Source organism: Silene latifolia, chromosome 8 (assembly GCF_048544455.1).
Source record: "Silene latifolia isolate original U9 population chromosome 8, ASM4854445v1, whole genome shotgun sequence".
Taxonomy (NCBI): domain Eukaryota; kingdom Viridiplantae; phylum Streptophyta; class Magnoliopsida; order Caryophyllales; family Caryophyllaceae; genus Silene; species Silene latifolia.
In genome coordinates, this window is record NC_133533.1 from 98703724 (window position 1) to 98724313 (window position 20590).

A 20590-nucleotide genomic window follows, 5' to 3' on the forward strand; every position below is an offset into this window, starting at 1 on the left:
ACCAAAAAGAGTGTGGTATAATATCACAAGTTCACTTTCATTACGATATGATTGAATCTTTACATTATAGTTGGCAATAAGTTTATGTTGCAAATTTGTCTAGCATTTTTAATTTTTCCACTAAAACAGAATATAATTAAAGCAATCAAGTACAATTCATATGAGATATGGTTAGGCCAGACGCCTAAGTTGTAGCTTGGTTTGATTGACAACAAGTGCTCATTTTCCCTACATGATCATGAGAACAAAGGGTTAGTGGCTCATGATGCTGTCTATTAAGAAAAGAGGATTATTTCTTAAAGATAGAGTGGGAGAAAATGTTCAAGAGCCACAAACTGAGAATAAGACGTAGGAATATGTTCCTTCTTGGTCAAAATCAGTAATTATTTCTTCGGAATCTAAAGTGCACAAGAGTCATGCTATTTTTGAAAGTAACAAACCTGTAACTTATTAAGATGCTTTATCTAGTTTCAACTCCGCAAAAGTCTGAACTGAACATTAACATTAAGATGTTTCCATAACTTGGTTGATTGGTGGTAAGAGGTTTACACCAATTGCAACGCTTCGTTAAATTCGGATTTAATAATATTATTTGACTGTTGGATTTTAAAATCATCTTTCATGAGTTTTGAAAATCGCAACTATCCTAAGGTAGGATGAAAACTTTAGAAGTTAAGGAGTTGAATTGTATGTTTTGATCATGTGATAAACTTTTCTTGAATTGTCGGGTAGTTCTGTTTATACATGGAGTTTAGTGGGAGTAATATGGTGTTACTAGTCTTATGTGTAAGGTACATATTGATCATTGTGAATGATGGAAGACTTAGGAGAAGAATAATACATCTCTAAGGTATCCAGACCTATAAAGATAGTTCCAAGAGGATATTAGCGTTAAATGAATATTCTTATGTTAATAAGAATCTTGACAAGTTCTAAAGTATTGAACATATAGAAATTGAATCCACATGCTTCCGCTGCGGGATTAATTCATTACGCCAAGATGTATAACCATTCTTAAACTTCGTATACTTGGAGTATGACGAGAAGTTACAAATCGAATCTTTGAGAGAAGTCTCTATATAGCCACATAGTTCATTAGTTAGTACTCAGGAAGTACTAAAGATATGAAGCTAAGCATTTAGAATTGAGATGGATTTATGTGCAAGGAGTTACACAAAAACCATATTCTAAACACATAAGGATGATTAGAGAACCATCTTGGCTATATTGTTTAAGGAGGATATCTGCTAGAAACATCCTAGGGAGTTGAACAATGAGATATACACAACGGAAATTGAGTACACTTGCAATAATGACATATGCAAGAAGAAAGGGATGATATTAGGATTCGGTTTTATGAATTGGAGGAATTATGGTAGTCCGTTCCAATAACCGAAGGTCCTATCCCTACACATTGTGAGGACAGTGGGAGTTATTCAAAGACAAGAGAGCCTATATCCAGATTGGATCTAGACACGTACTCAAAGAAGTTATTATAATACAAGATTATACACAAGAATGGGAAATAGTATATAGTAAGGTTAGGAAAGTGCAAAGTGTTGCTAAGACTTACTAACAAAAGCCTTCTCATAGGCTTAGCATGATAAGTCATGTCATTTCAATTGAATTGAGATCATCAACTATATACAAAATTAAGAATGAATTATAGATTATGTAGTAATTGATATTGTATCAATTTTACATATGTGATAATACATTCATCGTTTGAGTTTTATTAAAAACTCTTTTCGTTAATACTTTTTGTTTTTCCAAATGGGTTGTCGAGACAATGTTGAACCCTATTTAAGTGAACTGGATTAACATAGTATTGGCCTCTAGTTGCTTATATGAGGTGACGTCTCGAAGTGACTAGAGTGTGATGCGATTGATGGCAAGTTCAAGTGCCATAGAATCATATGGGATGACTAGTCGATCACATAGGCAGACTGTATGAGACACTCTGTCGGGCAAGTGACCGCTTATAGAGTTCTGGAAATTCATAAAAGCCTGGTCGTGGCAAGAGCTACTATAGTATTCTTATGAGTCAATTCTTTTGACTAGAGACTGTTCGCCTAAGTTGGCACAGTTTCTGATTGGCTTTGATTTATGCTCTACGACTGTCGTAACTAAAGTCAAATGGGTATATTTTGGGTCATGATGAACTATGGCTATACGAAGGGAACAGTGCGATAGAAACTGCCCATCCCCTTGTCAGGGTTATCTAAATCTCAGGGCCACTCGAGGAGCAGTGAACTGAAAATGTGTGGCCATGCTCGAAAGGTATCTACGGTAGATAATTCCGGTCAAACAGTTATTCTCCAGATCGAGGAAACCACTCAAGATATGATCAAATGCAAGTACGACCTGCAAGACACCTTGCATTGAGTAGGAGATTGTAATAGGATAAGAGAATTGCTGATTCACACTTGTTTCGGACACGTGGGAGATTGTTGGAGTATGTGTCCTCAACAATAGTGCGATCACATGATTAAACATCATAATTATATCTCATAATAAGAATATGTAAGGGATGATTCAATTATATAGTCAACTGATCAACATTAATCAGTAATGATTGGCTAACTAGAGTTTGACATTACTGTCGTTTGACGGTGGTGATCAGTTGATCCCTTAAGGTCACACCTATAGGACGATTCCCAAACTGAAAAGTTAATTAATCGTATATTGATACGGATTAATTAAATGCTTAAATTGAATAAATTTATTTATAAGTGAGAATTATATATCTTATTGTAATGTGATTAAATAAGATTCAATTTAGTAATTAATTTGTTGTATTACTAAAATTGATTAATGTTTATGAAACATTTTAGATAAGAGTAATTAGTTAGTTATAATTACAAAATGCAGTAGATTATATTAACTAGACTTAATGTAACCCATTTTATATACATGTAATTATGAAATACTTGTTAATTTGTTAAATGTGAGATTATTTAATATATAATGATATTTAATTTGTTAATTATGAATTATTATTATGTCTAATGACATGTTACATGTCACATGTCACAACATATTACAAATGACAAATTACAAAAATAAAATGGAGTCCATTTTATGTAGTGGGAGCCGGTTTTATGATGGGTAGATTAGGGTTGTGTGGTTGATTGTTTTAAGGCACAAAACATAATCATCACACTAAAAACAACCTGAACCTAGTCTATAGTTTTGGTAACACCAAAAGGAAAAAGAAAAAGCTTAATTTATCTTTCCCATGCCTTGGTGACCGGCTCCCCCTCCCCTTTAAGAGAACAAGAAGTTCTCTTATTATTTCTCTCATGCAAAATATTGATCTCTCACTCTACCTCTCATAAAATTGGTTTTTATGTTCAAATTTGTTCTAAAAATTCTAATAATGCAATCATATTATTAGAGTAGTAATAATAATAATATTAGAATTAATATTTAAGGAGACTAATATATACATAATACCTAGTTAGTATATGAATTAGTGTTATGGGAATGTCTTGGGTGCAATTTAAAGGAGAGTTTCTAGCTTGAAGCTTTGGAGGATCATCCTATTATTCATAGCTCAAGAACAAGTGAAGGTAGGAGACCTTACTTGTGCCCATTTGGAACCATTTAACATTGTAAGGAATATTGTCTTCCTCTTTATCTCTTTTATTTTGTTATGCATACAACTAGATCCACTAGTTCTAAATCAACAAGTTATTTAGATCACCATTAGAAAAGTCTAATAAGGGTTTATGAACCCAACATGAAGAGCATATATAAGGCTACCCTTGGTATTGATTCATGGAAGCAGCTAGCACTTGCTTTCTACAAGAAATTCTATCCTCCGGAGAAGACTAATATGTTGAGAGCCCAAATCACCGGGTTCAAGCAAAGGGATGAAGAATCATTATATGAAGCATGGGAAAGATTTAAGGACACTTGTCGTTCTTGTCCACACCATGGGCTTAGGGAGTGGTTCCTTGTGAAACAATTTTAGAACAGTTTATATGAAGATTCTCGCTATATCCTTAAGATGGGATCCAATGAGATGTTTACCAAAGTTGATGACAATCAAACATGGGCAAAAATCGAAGAGATGTCGGTTCATAATTCCCAATATAGTAGGCCTCGAAAGGCCACTAGAGGAGGAAGGCATGAGGTAGATTCTATCACACAATTAGGTGCTCAACTAAGTGCTCATATTGACACCATCAATTTGAAGTTTTAGAAGGCCATGACTAAGCTTGATGAAGCTTCCAAATCACCCAAACAACATGTTAATGCAGAGTTGTGGAACTTTGGGACATGAGCAAAGTGAATGTAGGGGAACAAATGAACAAGTGAATGCTTTCCAAGCATACAAGAATGGTACCCCTTATTCCAACTAATATAATGAGAATACCAAATTTCATCCAAATCTTTCATATAAGAGCCAAAATGTTCAAAACCCCCAACCAACATACACCCCACCTCCAATGAGAAATCAAGCTCAAAGACCCTTTTATAACCAAAGCCAAGGTTATTAAAATCAACCTTCATACAATTAATTCAATGACCAAAGCTTTGATGTTCAAAAAGTGGTCCTTCAAATGCAAAAGAACCAACAAGAATTTTTCACCCAAATGCAAAAAGATAGCCAAGCCAAGATATCACCATCAACAACATACTAGCCCACACCAAGATGTTGGAAACTCAAATGACTCAATTAGCATTTTCTAGCTCTCAAAGACAAAAGGGGCAATTATCACCTCAAGGTAATCCTCCAAGACATGAGACGGTGAGTGCCATCCATTTGAGGAGTGGTACAAGATATGAAGGGCCGAAGAGGCCAATTGATGAAGATATTATGGATGCTAGTGACAAGCAAAGAGTTATGGAGAACACTAAGGAAGAAGAACCCACCACCAATGAAGTTTCAAAGAAGAAGAATGAAGAGAAGGCTAAGAAAAAAGAGCCTATTGTGATTAGACTTCCATTCCCAAGTCGTCAAGCTAAGCTTAAGTTTGATGAGCAACTTGGAAAGTTCATGGAAATTGTGAAGAACTTAGAAGTCTCAATCCCATTCACGGAATTGATCAATCATGTTCCGGCCTATGCAAAGTACATGAAAGACATTCTTACCAAGAAGAAATCCATCCGAAAGCTAGAGACTATTGCCTTTACCAAAGTGAGTAGTGCTATTCTACAAGGAAGTTCCCCTCCAAAACTCAAAGATCCGGGAAGTTTCTCTATTCCATGCACCATTGGCGACACTACAATCAACAAAGCATTATGTGATCTTAGAACAAGTGTAAGTGTCATGCCATACTCGGTGTGTAAAAGGCTAGGAATGAGAGAGCTCAAATGCACCAACATTACGCTTCAAATGGCGGATCGATCAATAAAGATACCTTTAGGGGTATGGGAGGATGTGCTCGTGAGAATTGGCAAATTCTCCATCCCGATAGACTTTGTCATTGTAGAAATGGAGGAGGATTCCAACATTCCTATCATTTTAGGAAGACCTTTATTGCATACCACGGGAGCGGTAATTGTTGTGAAACATGGAGAGCTCACACTTGAAGTGGGGGATGAGACAATCACTTTTAATCTTGACAAAATAATGAGAGCTCCCCGACTATATGAGCCATGTTTCATGGTCGACCATTATAGCCGAGAAAGTGATAGGAAGAAGTTGGAATATCTATGCAAAGATCAATCTATGGGTAAAGAAACACCACCCATATGGAAGAAGAAAGTGGATAACCTTCAAGTAGCTCTATCCGGAGAGCAAGTAAATTTTAACAACAATGAAAGCTTGAATAGCTCATCACCAATCATGACAAGTAATGGAGAAGGCCTCATTGTCCATGACAACAAGAAAGGGGAGTTGCTCTTGTCAACTCATGACATCATTGGGGAACAAGCTAATGAAGTTTGTGGTCTATGGGATGACGAATTTGAAGGATTAGTCAATCCTTACATTGGCAATTCTATGACCTTAGACCAAGGCTTTGTTGATCCTTGTCATCACTTTGACATGGGTCACCACCATGAAGAGAACAATGCACAAAGATCTATGCAAGATCTTTATAATGAAAATGAGAAAGGCTTCGACTACTTCTACAACGTGTTGAGCAACATCAACAACACCTTGGCTTTGCCCCCTTGATATCTCATCAAAGAATGAGAGTTTGGTGGAGTCCTCCCTAAACCACCATTTGTAAATAATTTTAACCCCTTAACTAGCATTTTATTTCCTTTATTGCATATTTGTCATTTTTTTTATTTGAAATTTTATGCTTTGATCAAGATTTTCGACATGAGAGAAAGTGAGGGAGGTATTTTAACGTGTTAAGATGTGTAGTGTTTTATTTAGTGTGGGGATGGTAAATGCCCAGGCTACCCGAGCCTTTGTAGTGCGCCCACAATATTCAACAAAGGAAATGAAGAAAGGATGACTTGGGAAAAGAGATCCCCACGGGCAAAACTGAGCTCGTGGGAGCAGAGGAGAATCCGAGCATCCCTAGAGGGAATCCGCTCGAGCAGAGAATGATCTGAGCGTCCGGGCCTTAGGACGCGGGTCCTGGGAAAGCTGGAATTGAAGAAAGAGTCCTGTTACAAAATCTGAGCAGATCATACTCAGGACGCTCGTCCCAGACCTTGAGCCGCTCGTCTTGAGACTAATCCGCACATCCTGGCATGCTTCAAAATTATGAATTCACGCTGTTTGTAAATATGCACGTCCCCAGGAGGATCCGAGCGTCCTAGAAGGAATCCGCTCGTCCTGAAGAGGATCCGTGCGTCCTGGCACGGGTTGGCAATTTCAGCACGTACTGCCTGAGAATATGAGCATCTCGTCTTTAATCCGCTCGTCCCCTGCTGCTATTTAACAAAAACACGGGATTCATCACCTCCTTCCCAAAATCATTTCTATCTTTTACAAACACAAACACACATCCTTTCTCCCTCAAAACCCTCAATCCCCTCATTTAAAAACACAAATTTCTGAACCAAATTCACCACCATCAAAACAAAACTTCCTCAAATCAAGATTAAACCACTCCTTTATCAACAAAAGACCATCTACACATCAAAATACTCACAAATTGAATCAATTTTCTAGGGTTTGGGTACAAATTCGAAAATATTAAAATTGATAGGGAATTGATTGAAGCTTGAGGAAATAAGGAGCATTCAAGCACAATATTGGTTTGTTGATACAAATTTGAGAAGGAGAACATAATGGCATGAACAAAAGGCGGAAACAAGGCACCCAAAACCTCAAATTTATCCAAAAGGCAACAAGCTCTTCTTGCCTCAAAGGCTTTGGTAGTGGTACAACCAAGGGTGGACATCTAAGAAATTGCAACTCCTATTGAGGAAGCTACTACACCTACTCCGGTTATAGAACACTTGCCAAATTTTCCGGAGGTAAATTTCTTAAACGATGCTCATAGGAATGCATTTTTATCCCTTACTAAGAAGACTATTATAGCTACCAAGTTTGTATGTCAAGATGCCTTAGAAAAATTGGGTGTGCTTGAGAGAACTAGGAAATTTTTCGAGTCCATGAGGTTGCTAAACCTCTTTGAAATGGAAGAATTGACTTACCCTTCACTAACCATGGAGTTCATAAGCTCCTTGAAGGTGTTTAAGGTAGAGGCTCAAAAATTTGTTAAATTCCGTCTTGAGAACAAGAGTAGAAGAATGACTTTGAGTGAGTTTGGTGAAGTGTTTGGTCTTTTACAACATTATCATTATACAATGAAGCCTTTAAAATATGATGCCGCACCCCTTTGGAAAGCGATTACCGGGCGAAAATTTGACTCTTTCCGGGAGTCCCATGTTCTATATGTCCACCATCCGGGCATAAGAGTGTGGCACAAGTTTGTGGATAACACTTTGATTGCGAGAAAAGGCACCAATCACTTTACCAAGCTTGATTTTGTCTACCTTGAGTCTACCATGAATATCAATGGAAAGTTCACCAAAGAATACAACATCCTTCAACTTTTACTTGATCGGTGGCTTGAAATTGATAATGGGAAAGAAGGAGTTGCGTTCATTGTCAATGGAGGCTTAGTAACGAGGTTAGCTAAGCACTTTAACCCAAATTTCAACAAACATAAAACCTACAAACCGGTTAAAGGGAGCAACCTCCTTGATATTGCCACTATGATCAACAAATTCCATTGGGTCAAGAATGACAATCTTGACAACAAGTATGAGTGGCTCATCAAAGAAGCTAAGTCTTTCATCTTGCCTAGCAAAATATGTCGCATCGCCGTCCGTAGCCCAAACAACCTTCTACCCGTCTCCGAGGAAGCCGAAATGATCATCAAGCAACATAAGGAATCAAATTCAAAGCCCTCCTCCTCCTCCATTGTGACTCCACCATATCCATTTGCCTACCAAGAATTCAAACCAATTGGCTCTAATGTCATGGTAGGCAATGACTACTTGACCCAACTAATGTAACATATGCATAAGGAAGCTCATGAAGATCGGGTTAATGCTTACCGTGCTCAATATCCGCCCCTCCGACATCTAGCTAGGCAAGGACTACTTGATCCTTCATGTACTTTGCCTAGTTGGGCGGATAGAGAGACATTCTTCCCAAGAGCTTCTAAAGATGCCAATATGGATAGTCGAGTTTCTAGGGGGAAGGAGATTGTTGTTGATGACGGGGAAGGTAGTGACTCTTACCAACAAGAAGAGGAAGAAAAGCAAAGTTCAAATGATGGTTGATTACTTGACTTCAACCTATTCCATTGTGAGTTTCCTACACCTCCTCTAGCTTTGTTTATATCTCTTGTTTTAAAATTTTTAATCTTGATCATTTGTTTTGAGTCGTAGCAACACTCAAAGGACTCCCACCTTGGTTCCATTGAGGTGTCTCATTTTGTTCCCACTTTTAAAAATCCAAAATGACAATTAGTTTCATGCATTGCATACTTGTGCATGAACTTCCCTACTTTTACACTAGAAATAGTGTCTTACTTGGTTTGGGAAAGTTCAAACACAAGGAATAGGAATTAATCCAAATTAGTTCTCCAACCAATAAAATCATGCGTCATATAGAGTAGAATAGATTGAATTATTTGTATATATGTCATATAGTTTGCATATTAGTGTAGAAATCATGCATTCTCATTTAGCTTGCGTAATTTCCTATCGTATTGGCCATTGAGGACAATGCCCATACTAGTGTGGGGATGGGAAATTCTAACTTGACTCTTAAAATCAAAAATGATAAAAATTGAATTTTTTTGAAAAATACAAAAATATGTTCTTTTATTTCATAAAAACAAAAACCATAAAAATTTGAAAAATTGAAAAAACCAAAAACATGTTCATTTCCTATGTAGTGTAGAATTGTATATTTTGTATATACTTGTTTGTTTGTTTGTTTGTTTGTTTGTTTGTTTGTTTGTTTGTTTGTTTGTTTATCCTCCTATTACATTGGATCGATTACGCCACATCCGAGGCATGAGGAATATGAAGACCGCATGGTATGATCTTTCCAATCTCATTTTTCCTCTCTATGTTAATGACTATGTGGCTTTATTTTGATTTACGCGGTATGAACCAATGTGATGTTAGGAGTTGCATTTAGTTTATATGGCATACTAGTCGATAGAAGCATGTGCATTGGGTTATATAAATATTAGTTGCATCATGGCATGTAGTTGCATTTTAGGAAGTTTTTTGTGAAAACACCCTAGGATGTGTCATGCTAGTATCCCTTGACCCATGGATTAAGGTCTAGTCAAGAGTACCTTGTGGTGTGATAACTCCTTGGTTACCGTTTATTCCAAGGTGACCTTTGAAGTCATGCAACCATCTTCCACTTCTATCATATTTTGTCAACAAAAAGGGAATGGGCACAAAAATTATCAATTTGAGTTCGAGTATTGAAATGAAAATCAAGAAGTTTGCAAAATTCATCAAAGAAAAGAGGAGTACAAAAACAAGAACTCCTATGCTTCAAATATAAGCACCCTCCTTATAAATTAGGGTGACTTTAAAAATGTTCAAAAATGCAAAAAGTTGAAAATTGGCAAGCATCAAATGCCAAACATCAAAGAAATGGCAAAAAGAAATTGTTCTCAAAATTGTCAAATGCCACAAGAAATTTGGGGGAATAACAACAACATCAAAAGCAAACTCCCATCATGAAACTCAAAATACATTGATCCCTTTTTCCATTGAACCCACTTTTATGCATGGTGGAGAAGGGACGGACAAGAAGGGAAATTCCGCGATCCTACAGTGTTTCTAACACCATAAGGAGTCTACTCTTGACGAAAGCATTTAACGATTGAGGACAAGGGTACCCTAGCTTGACACAACTTGGTGGTGATTTATTGGTATCCTCCTAGGCTTAGTAGTTTGAATAAACCGTATCTATGATGGAGTGTGTACCCTTAGATTGCTTCCCTTTTAGATAATTTCTGCAACTTAGATGAGGAAAGTGGATATTCTTTTGTAGATGCATCCATTACTTATTTTGTGTGCTTAATGCTTGGATGTATCGCCATTTTGGCAAGCTCCACCTTGCCTTGCAAGAAGGCATCCTACCTCATGGTTGTCTTGTTGTGAGTTGAAGGGGCGGAGTGAGACCCGCTAATTGTCTCATATCGGCTATATTAGTAGGCTAGTTTAAATAAAGGTCCTAGTTTAAGTCACCTCTTTACTCGGGACGAGCAAAGGTTCAGTTTGGGGATGTTTGATGTGACTCATATTTGAGCACATTTAGTCCTTGAATTAACCTCGTTCCTATGCTTTCTAGCACTTATTTGGGTAATTTACTATCTTTATTTTCCCTTTTTTCATATTCTTTGAGGTTTTGTTTCCTTGGTAGGAAATGATTGCTAACCTTGCATTTATGAGGCGAAATGGAGCTAAATGGATCGCATCTAATGTCCAAGCATCAAAGATAAGACCAACACTAGAGGCCTAAGTAGATAAATAAAGTGAAATGGACAATGATGAAAAGATCCTTGCATCCCCAACACGATCCTTGCGGATTGTTAAGGAGCTAAACAAGAGAACGACTCTGCCCAAGGATCCGAGCGGCCCGAGCATGATCCGAGCGTACCTAAGTGCCAGGATCTAAGCGGCTTGATCCCAGGACGAGCGGACTGGAAAGCAAGGATCCGAGCGTCCCCTCTCTAATCCGAGCGGATCTCAAGACAGAACAGCCCGTGCCTCAGCACGGGACGAGCGGATCGTGGCAGGACTAGCAAGGAGGATCCGCGCATGTCCCTCGAGAGTAGCATTTCCTCAAGTTTTTCTTAGGGTCTTAATAGTCATTTAAGCCCTTAGTAACCCTAATCCTTGTACCTAATCTTTAGTATAAATACCCCTTTGTACTACCTAGATTAGCATGAACTCTTGATCCAATCTTATGCTCTCTTAATCTCATCTTAAAATAGTTTTAATTTAGTTGTAATACATTTCTCAATATTAATCACATCTTAGTCTTTCCTTAATTTCTCTATTGTTCTTCCTTTTATTTGGGTAATTAGAAGATTGTTTGGGTTTATTTGGAGAATTGACAACCTTCCATCGATCATCAACTACTTCTATTATTCTTTGCTTTATTATTTGGAATCATCTTCGTAGGTATAATTCCTCTTTACTCTTGTTTAATTATTGTTAATCTCTTTCATTTATTCATCATGTTTTGCTTTATTAGTATGATTGACAACCTTATTAGCATGCTAAACTTGATCATGATTAAGTAGTTCTTTAGCTAGGATTAATGGGGAATTAGGGGAAACAAATATGGGATTGATCTATACTTAATCTAATATGTTCTCTTAATTAATTTGCTTGCTTGTTGTGATTTCAACCTATGCACATGTTATGTTTGATGAAATGCGAGCCTATGAATCCTTGCATTTTTTTATCCATCCCTTATCTCTTCAATGAGGCTTATAAGACATAAACCAACTCGAGCCTCATTAGACCATGCATAGAGTAAAATAGGAAGGATTAAGTCGACTTGTAGGTGTTGTACAGTCTAGACGACTCGGCTCCGGGACCCAAACCTTCTTAGGGATTGTAAAATATACACTAACTCGATCCCATCACAACAATAAGTGCTTGTATCTAATTGAGAACATGTTTGTATGATATACTCCCATGAATCCCTTATGAACCCATGACACCCTAATGCATTTAATCATTTATTTACAAACCTCTTTAATTGCTTGCTTTGTTTACTTTACTTTACTTTCATTTTGTTGATTAGTTTAGATTACACATCACCTCAGCCCAAATTGTGATACCCTAAGACATAGCTATTTGCAATTGAGAATCCTACATCAATATTCATCCCTTGGGATCCGACCTTTACTTACCTCTTTACTAAGAGTAGTTTGTGAAGTTATAAATATTATTTTGGTTGGTTGCTTTTGACGACGAGTTTGAACCGGACCACCATGAGGTTCGAGGAATTAAGGGGAGTAAAAGTTGGTAAAGTATTGACACGATATGAGATTTTTGGTGGGGAATTAGGTGGCGATACAATTAAAGACAGAATTGGGATGAATGTTCAGGTAAATTTTGTTGATGGGTTTAATGTTCGTCATTTGGGATGTTAACCGAAGATGGGAAAGAAAACGTGATATTTAGAGATGAGTGTAAGAGGTTTGATATATGAACGGTGGTAGTGTTGAGGTGTTGTCACTAGTGGTTAAGGGTGATGATAAGCAAGAAAGATAGCCATTCTAAAGGGTTGATTTTGTAGAGACCAGATTGATATGTATGGTTGTGAGAAAGTATAGATGTGGTTATAGGAGGCGGTTGCTAGTAGTTGAGTAATAATGGCATGGTTACATTTGTCAGGAGGTGATAGTTATGCGAATGGGAGAATGTGTTATGAAGGGCATGCGAGTTAAGCTCGGCGAGAGATAAACTTTGTTAAGTGGTAACTTACGTGATCAGGATTGACTAGTTGGATGTCATTACGGGTCTATGATGTGTATTAATGTTTGTGTGAGGTTCTGACCTCACGAGAAGTGGTATGGCATGATAGTTATAAAGTTGTTATCTGAATGTTCTGTAATATATGTTGGGTACGGTAACCTAATGGAATGATATTCAAAAGTAATAATTTGAGTGATCTGGCATGGCTAGTTATACTTGTATGTGTATTCATGATATATGTTTTTTCCGTGAAATGGTGTGGATGATAGTTGTGGACATGTGCCACAAGCCAGTCTGCGGGCGAGATGCCGCCTGCCGGTCCGTAGCCATGGGCCACCTGCACGCCAAGCCAATCTGTGGATATGTAGCGGTCTTTTGAAAGCCACTCTCGGCGGCGTAAAATGCTTTCTATCGGATCGCTTTAGATCGGTCGGTTTCGTCTCGGTAAAGGTCTCGAAACGATACAGAGATGTTCGGATTCGTCACCAAGCATTTGTGGGATGCCTGGAACCCATTCGAATCCACTTTATACCTAGGTCAATCAAGGCAAAAAGAGGTGTTTGACATAGGTACTAAAGATAAGGACTCGTCCCCCTTTTAGCATTCTATGCCTAAAATGACTCTCGTACGCCCTGGATAAGGCCATCCACTATCAAAGGTTCTGAGTAAGGGGTGAGGGTACGTATTGGGAAGCCCTTTAATCGGACACCCAATCCCACCCGCGTTAGCGGCCTCTACTGATCGATCGTGGTTGTTTAAGTGTAAAAGGTGATAAGACGGTGTAAATGCATGAATGCACATCCAAAAGTTTAACCTAACGTGCGAGAATTTGCTAAGTCGGTTTGTTTATCCACATAGCATGAAATTGATGTCCAAGTTGGATTTAGATTGATTTGCATGTAAAAACGGAAATTAAACATCCTTTTACCAAGTTCGGGTTATGATGCTTAACAAGATCCATTTATTTGAAAAAGTGTGTCAAATGACAAAGTGTAAAATGTAAACTTGTCAATCTGATCCGTCATGTATTCGGATTAACCGTAATCGGGATCGTCCTAGAAAAATGCTAAAACGAGGCAGAACAGTGCCAGGCAGCCCCATTGGGGCGCGAGCCTATTGGCGAGGGAAGGGGCTTTGCCCGGGTTTATAAAAGATGAAAATAGAAGGCCTTGGGGCGCGAGCCATGAGCCGAACCAAGAGGTATCTCCTGGTTGTAAAAAGGTTTTTTAAAACATTGTTGAAAAGGTTATTTAAAACCGTATTTGTGATGAATGATTGCAAATATGATTTACTTGACTCGGAATAATTACTATTGTGTTAGTAATATTCGTTGTCGGATTTGCAAGTTTGAAAAGCATAGTTTACAAATAAAAATATAAAATGTTTGATTTGAACTAAATATGTTATGTTCATTTCTTTTTAATTAGTCAAGTTTATCATCGTACTCGGATTAAACTGACATGGTATAAGGAACCAAGGATGATTATGAATTATGACTAATATGTTTACAAATGTAAATAAATGAGAAAAATTCTAAATAAAAGAAAAGGGTGTTAAAATATCCGTTAAAATGTAATTAACCAAATAATATCACCGAGTCACGGATTAAACCGTCATGGTATAAGGAACCAAGGGTGATTATAATTTATGGCTAAAAAGTTTGTCATAAATATGATTTAACATTTGAAATGGTAAAAACCGATTACAAATAAGAAATGAAATAAAGAGGAAAGACGAGAACAAACAAGTTTGAGTCTGACCCGAGAACCCACAAGAGGCGCGAGCCTCTTTGCATAGCAAAGGGCTTCTGTCTCGGGCCAAAACTCGGTTTTGGCTCGTCTAACCTATATTTGAATCATATTATGCATTGTTCATGCTTATGAACTCATAAAATCATTAAAGACATGAAGTAAATGAGATATTTACACCCTCAAACTTACGTGTATTGATGTTTACGAAGTAGACGACTTTAGAGACGGTTTTCTTGTTGTAACTAATCGCGATCAAAGAAGTTTAAAAGTGTGCCTTAAAAAAGGATTTTGTTTTGAAAATGAGTTGAAAATATGTTAATTAAAACATGTTGATTAATGTTGAGCTGGTCGAATGGGTCGGTCGAATGCACGGCGACGGTACCAAACAAAATGTGTAAGGCTTGTGTTTACGATCGGTAGGTCGTAAACACGTGTCGATTTTGTGACTTAGGAAGTCGAGTCTAGAAGTTTAAGAGAGAAGGAGGGGGCGGACTCTCGCGTGAGGATTATGGTGTGTGATGGTGGGTATTTATAGAGAAATATGGGATGGTAGGTCGGTTGAGTTTGCATAGAGGCTAAGCAGACCGTCTAAAGAGGCGCGAGCTACCTTGTGATACAAATGGGTGTATTGTCCTTTTCAATTTGGGCGTGGCCTTTGCTCTATCCCTTGTTTGGTTGGTTTGATATATGGTATTCATATAAGATGTCGTGTAACAATATGGGCATCTAATAAGATGATTTTGGGTGTTACTTGAGGTGGGTGTTTTGTGTGCTTGACTCGGGTTTGACCCGTCTGAATCGGGTATTGAATTTTGAGTTGGTTTTTGGCCTGGTGTCAGTTTTGACTCTAATTAGGGTCATTTTAATGGAAATGACATGATAAATACATTCATGGCATTATTTTTGACATTCAGGATTTGGGTTGTCTCGGGTTGACTTAGGTTGACTCGAGTTGCGGGTTTCTGAGTCGGTTTTGGGTCTGAAGACGGTTTTAACTCTAAATAGTGTTATTTTAATGCAAATGAAGTTAGAAAACCATTTATGAAATCATTTTTCATATCCGAGTAGTGCATTAAACCGTCTCATGTATAGCCAATCCACGCACGCATATCAAAAACAAGTTATAGTCCGATCATCATCGGGTGGTTTTTAGGAGGTGCAGATATTGGGTATCTACAGAGCCCCCACTTTCACTGAGGCTTGGACAGGGCGAAAGTCAAATTATGATCTCGAGGTCAATCTTAGATTACAACCTGAAGACCATTGCAACGTCAAGGCGACTAAAAAAGGTTTGAGCCAAGGACCTGCCGTCGGGAAGGGCGATGTCGAGGCGACTCGGGGATTCGAGTCAAGGACCTGCCGTCGGGAACAGTTTAGAGTCTATCGACTTCCGGTTCGGGTCGTTTAAAGTTTATTAGACTACGTATAAAGGCTCGCCAGCCATAAGAAGTAGTCATACCTGAGGCATCTTCGGGATACGTCCTCGAATCTTTTGTGCGCAAAGGCTCGCCAGCCGGTGTTGAAGGTGGTGTGTTTTGAGGCTCGCCAGCCATAGGAAGGAGTCATACCTGAGGCATCTTCGGGATATGTCCTTGAGTTGCTTCTTGTGCGCGTGCAAAGGCTCGCCAGCCATCGAAGGTGCGTATAGGCTCACCAGCCATGGATGGTCGAATAATCGACTTCTGGAAATAGCTTGGAACATCGGACTTACTTCTAGATATCGTCCGGTAATGACTTCCAACCAAGTTGACGTTGATCGGTTCGGCCAGGGAGCAACGAACTCCAACTTCATGGGGTCCTAAATGAACTCCGTGGGGATAGATCATCTGCGTGACTTCTATTTGAAAATCGGCACTCGCTAGGGAGTTAGAAACTTCTCGGGACTCGCCGGGGATATGAGTTGCCGCTTGTTAGGAGGTAGTGTATGCCATGTAATCGACGGGGTTAAAGCCCTTCGACTTGACGGGTCGGTGTTTGTTGGGAAGAACCCAGTACTTAGTTGGAGTGAGTTTGTCTTCTCATGATTACCTGCATGGTTAGTGACCAGACAAATCCGCAGTCGCATAAACAAGCACGTAGCACACAAGCATATAAGCACGTAAGCATATAAACATGTAAGTAATTAGCACGTAATATCTCACGTAAGGGGAGATAAGAGTTTAAGAAGTTGTGAAGCTTAAAAGCTGTTAAGAGTTGGAATTTGTTTCTCATAGATTCGTGATTACCTGTAACAGTCTCTAGAAGGACTTAGGGGTGAAGCAGTTTTGGTTAAGGTTTTAGTGTTTGGTGTTTTGGACTTGTTGGTCCGGGATTTGGTGTGTTGGACTTGTTGGTCCTAGGCTTTGGACTTGTTGGTCCTGGATTTGGTATTTTGGACTCACTTGTCCAGGATTTTGTGTGTTGGATTCTTTCTTTGGATTTTGGCCTTTTTGAGAAAAGGGTTTTAATCTTGTTTTTTTTTTATTTTGGCTCAAGTCTTGGCCTTCGCCTGATAGCTTCTGACTACGGTTTTTGCTTTGATTGAATTGACTTTGGTTTTGGGTGAATGGATATTGGCTTGGGCCTTTGATTTTGGCCTTTCGCTTTGACTTTGGGTGAATGGCTATTGGCTTGGGCTTTTGATTTTGGCCGTTCGCTTTGGCTTCGGGTGAATGGCTATTGGCTTGGGCCTTTGATTTTGGCCTTTCGCTTCGACTTTTGGTGAATGGCTATTGGTTTTTGATTTATTGGTTCTTTGCCGTCCTTCGTTCGAGACAGGTAAAGGTGCAGACGGGGATGTACTTGGTTGGTGAGAGGTTGATACTTGGTGATGGGATGCTTTTGTGGGGAATGGGCTTGCCTTCCGTTATTGACCATGAACAAGGAGAGGTTCTGGTTTGTTATCTAGGTTCGTCGTAGGATCCCTTTAATTGAGGGCTCGTTCTAGATCGGGTGCTAATGAAAGGTTTCTACTGCCAGACATGGAATAGGTAAAGAGAATGGACACGGAGTTTCGAGTCCTCCGCTTACTCGGTACGGAACGTCACTCGAGTGTACTCACATTGAATTGGAACATGTTGTTTGTTTTAAATCAATTCTCAAATCAATTCTCGTTGTCAACGGGAAATGGTAAAGAAGAGAATATATGATAGTTGGAAATCGTGCTTTTATTTAGATAAATAAGAGGTTAGCACAGACTTGATGAATACATATGACTCATGGGGACAGCCCCCAGTTGTCATTTAGGAATAAAAGGACAGACGCTAGGATAGATATGAGAAAGCCTAAGACTCGGACTCGGACTCGGACTCAATCGTAGATACGGACTCATAATCATCACTTTTCTCCTCGAAGGTCTCCTTCTCAACATCCAGCGGCTTGATTGTCTGGTCTTGAGCATTGACCCACTTGAGCACTTCACTCTCATTGTTGGGAATGATATGAGGACAATAGTTCATGAGGCTTTCATTTCCTTGCAGAATGAGATGTTCATGAGGGTTGTTTTCATCACTTGGTTGGCCTAGGGATGAAGCTACCAGTTCATGGTTGTCGATCAGATTTTGAATAACATGTTTCAGTTTGAAGCATGTTTCAATATCATGACCTTTTCCTTGATGATATTGGCAATAGGCATTGTCGTCCCAGAAACGGGTTTTCCTGCATTCAAGCGGGTTCAGAGTGGGTCCGATTGGTTGTAGATTCCCTTCAGTCACAAGCTTTTGAAGAGCTGCGGCATAGGTTGTGTTGATTTTGGTGAATGTTCTTTGAGAACGTTCAACCTTGCTGTTTGACATGAGACATCCAGAAGGATTGTCTTGACCGCGAGGTGCGACTATGATTTTGCCAGCTTTAATCATCTCTTGAATGGCATGCTTGAGTTTTAAGCAGGTTTCGGTGTCATGGCCCTTGCCTTGATGGTATTGGCAATAGGCATTTTCGTTCCAGAAACGGGTTCTTTTGTGTTCAGGTTTGTCCAGAGTCGGACCAATGGGTTGGAGCATTCCTTCTGAAGCAAGTATTCCCAGAGCAGTGCCATATGCTATTCCCAGATTTGTGAAAACCCTTTGATGTTTTCCAATGGTTCTAACATTGGTGTTTTTTGGGATGTTTTTGTGAGTTTTATTTTTGTTTTTGTCAATCCTGGGCGGAAACAGGATTTGTCGTTGTCGATGTGGAGTTTTTGGGAAGTTGTTTGGCATTTTGAAGGGTTATTTGGCGAGGCAATTTCATGTTCTTTGTTGGTGGGTTCATGGGTGTCCGAACCATTAGATGATTCCTCATTTTCAACAGCTGTTGGTTGGTGAACGGAGGGTTGGTTTTCTCCTTGGTGGCCAGGTTCATTTTCGGTACTACCACACCTCTTCTCCAAATTAGCCATCCGGGTGTTCAGGTTATCGATAGCAACTTGCAGCTTTGAGAATATGTTGTTGATGGAGACGGAGAGCATCATTATAGCGCTTTGTATGCCATCCTCATCAATTGCATGAATTTTCTCATCATCAGGAGAGATGAGGAAAGAGCATTCTAGGGAAGATTCCTGACTGTATCCAATAGGGTTTTCTGGAGGGTTTTTTTTGTTGTTTGTTGAGGGAGGTTGTGGTAATTCACCCTTTTCGATCATATCAAGGATGGAGCCTTTTAGGGGGAGACACATTTTAGTGTCATGTCCGTGACCTTGGTGATATTGACAAAACAGTTTTCCATCCCATCTACGTCCTCGCTTGTTTGGCAGAGGGTCCGGAGTTGGACCAATTGGTTTGAGCTTTCCTTTAGAGATTAGCCTTTCCAAGGTTGTGGCATAAGGCATACCCAAATCAGGGAAGGACCTATGAGGTCGTCTGGTTTTGGTAGCCCTACAACTAGGGTTGGCTTTGTGGTTGGCAAGTAGCCGGCCTTCAAGGAGCTTAACCCTTTGCTCAATATCAGAAGAGGGAAAATTCCCGGTTATCATTTTGTCCTCAACCTGGGAGAGACGAGTGCTCAAGTTTTCCACGGTAGGTAGGAGTCGAAGGACCATGTTGTTGGTTTCAGCAGAAGTCATGGTGTATACAGATTGATCAGCTTCTTGAGTTCCTGGTTGACGATTGATGGCACCCAAGGGATTCCTATTGACATAACGATAGGCGTTATAACTTGTTTTGGCCAGGTATTGCACAAACATATGCAACTGCGACACATATGTATAAAAGGCAGTCATGTCGTGAAGACGCGACATTGTGACAAGGTTACGAGTTCGTTAAAGATCGTGAATGACCTCTTGTGTTTGAACTCTTGGTGCATGACTTTGAACTTTGACTCGAGTGTCAAATTTGGTATAGTAATGCCTAGACAGATGAACTCTGACTCGGTTTAGATGTGTGTTGCTAGCATGAAGAAGTTGGACAAGACACGTACACAAACTTGACCTTTGATCCGTAATGTAGGGGGAAGACGGGTTTAATACCCGAGAGGTTTTGACTCTGCTAATGCCTCTAAAGATGTCTCGACAATTAGGCGACACGACCTAGACCAGAAGGCAGGTACTAACTTCGGCAGAGACTCGACGTTATCTAGACGTCTTGACTTGAAATTGACTGGACTCTTAATCGACTCGTGGCTAAATCAGAAAGGTGGATTGAAGTTTTTGGAAAAAAGAAATTTTCAAAAAAATTCATTTGTCGTTTTAAGGACGGCTCCTGAAGAGTATGGATCTTCAAAAGGTCGGCTAGTCGAAAGGGTTGTCTTAGGTTTGTTTTCAAAAGACGGTTTAAGTTAAGATTGCGGCGGCTCTGAAAACAATGTGTTGTTTCCGAAGCCGGTTTTTGAAATTCCGAATCACGGATTTGAAAATCGAGAATTGAAGAATTTAAAATCGTCATCACAATGGCCATGAAAACGGTTAAATTTGTTTTCAAAGGATTTAAAATTGGGTTGACAATTTGAAAACGGTTAAATTTGTTTTCAAAGATTTGATTTTGAATTTG

General features: G+C 39.1%; 1 non-coding gene across 1 annotated transcript; it reads right to left on the bottom strand.

Annotated features, from left to right (window-relative positions):
* Positions 1-3838: 3838 nt before the first annotated feature.
* LOC141597933 (small nucleolar RNA R71) lies at positions 3839-3945 on the bottom strand. The gene has a single exon (XR_012523141.1). It is a non-coding gene; the product is annotated as a small nucleolar RNA R71 (small nucleolar RNA).
* Between the last annotated feature and the right edge of the window lie 16645 nt (positions 3946-20590).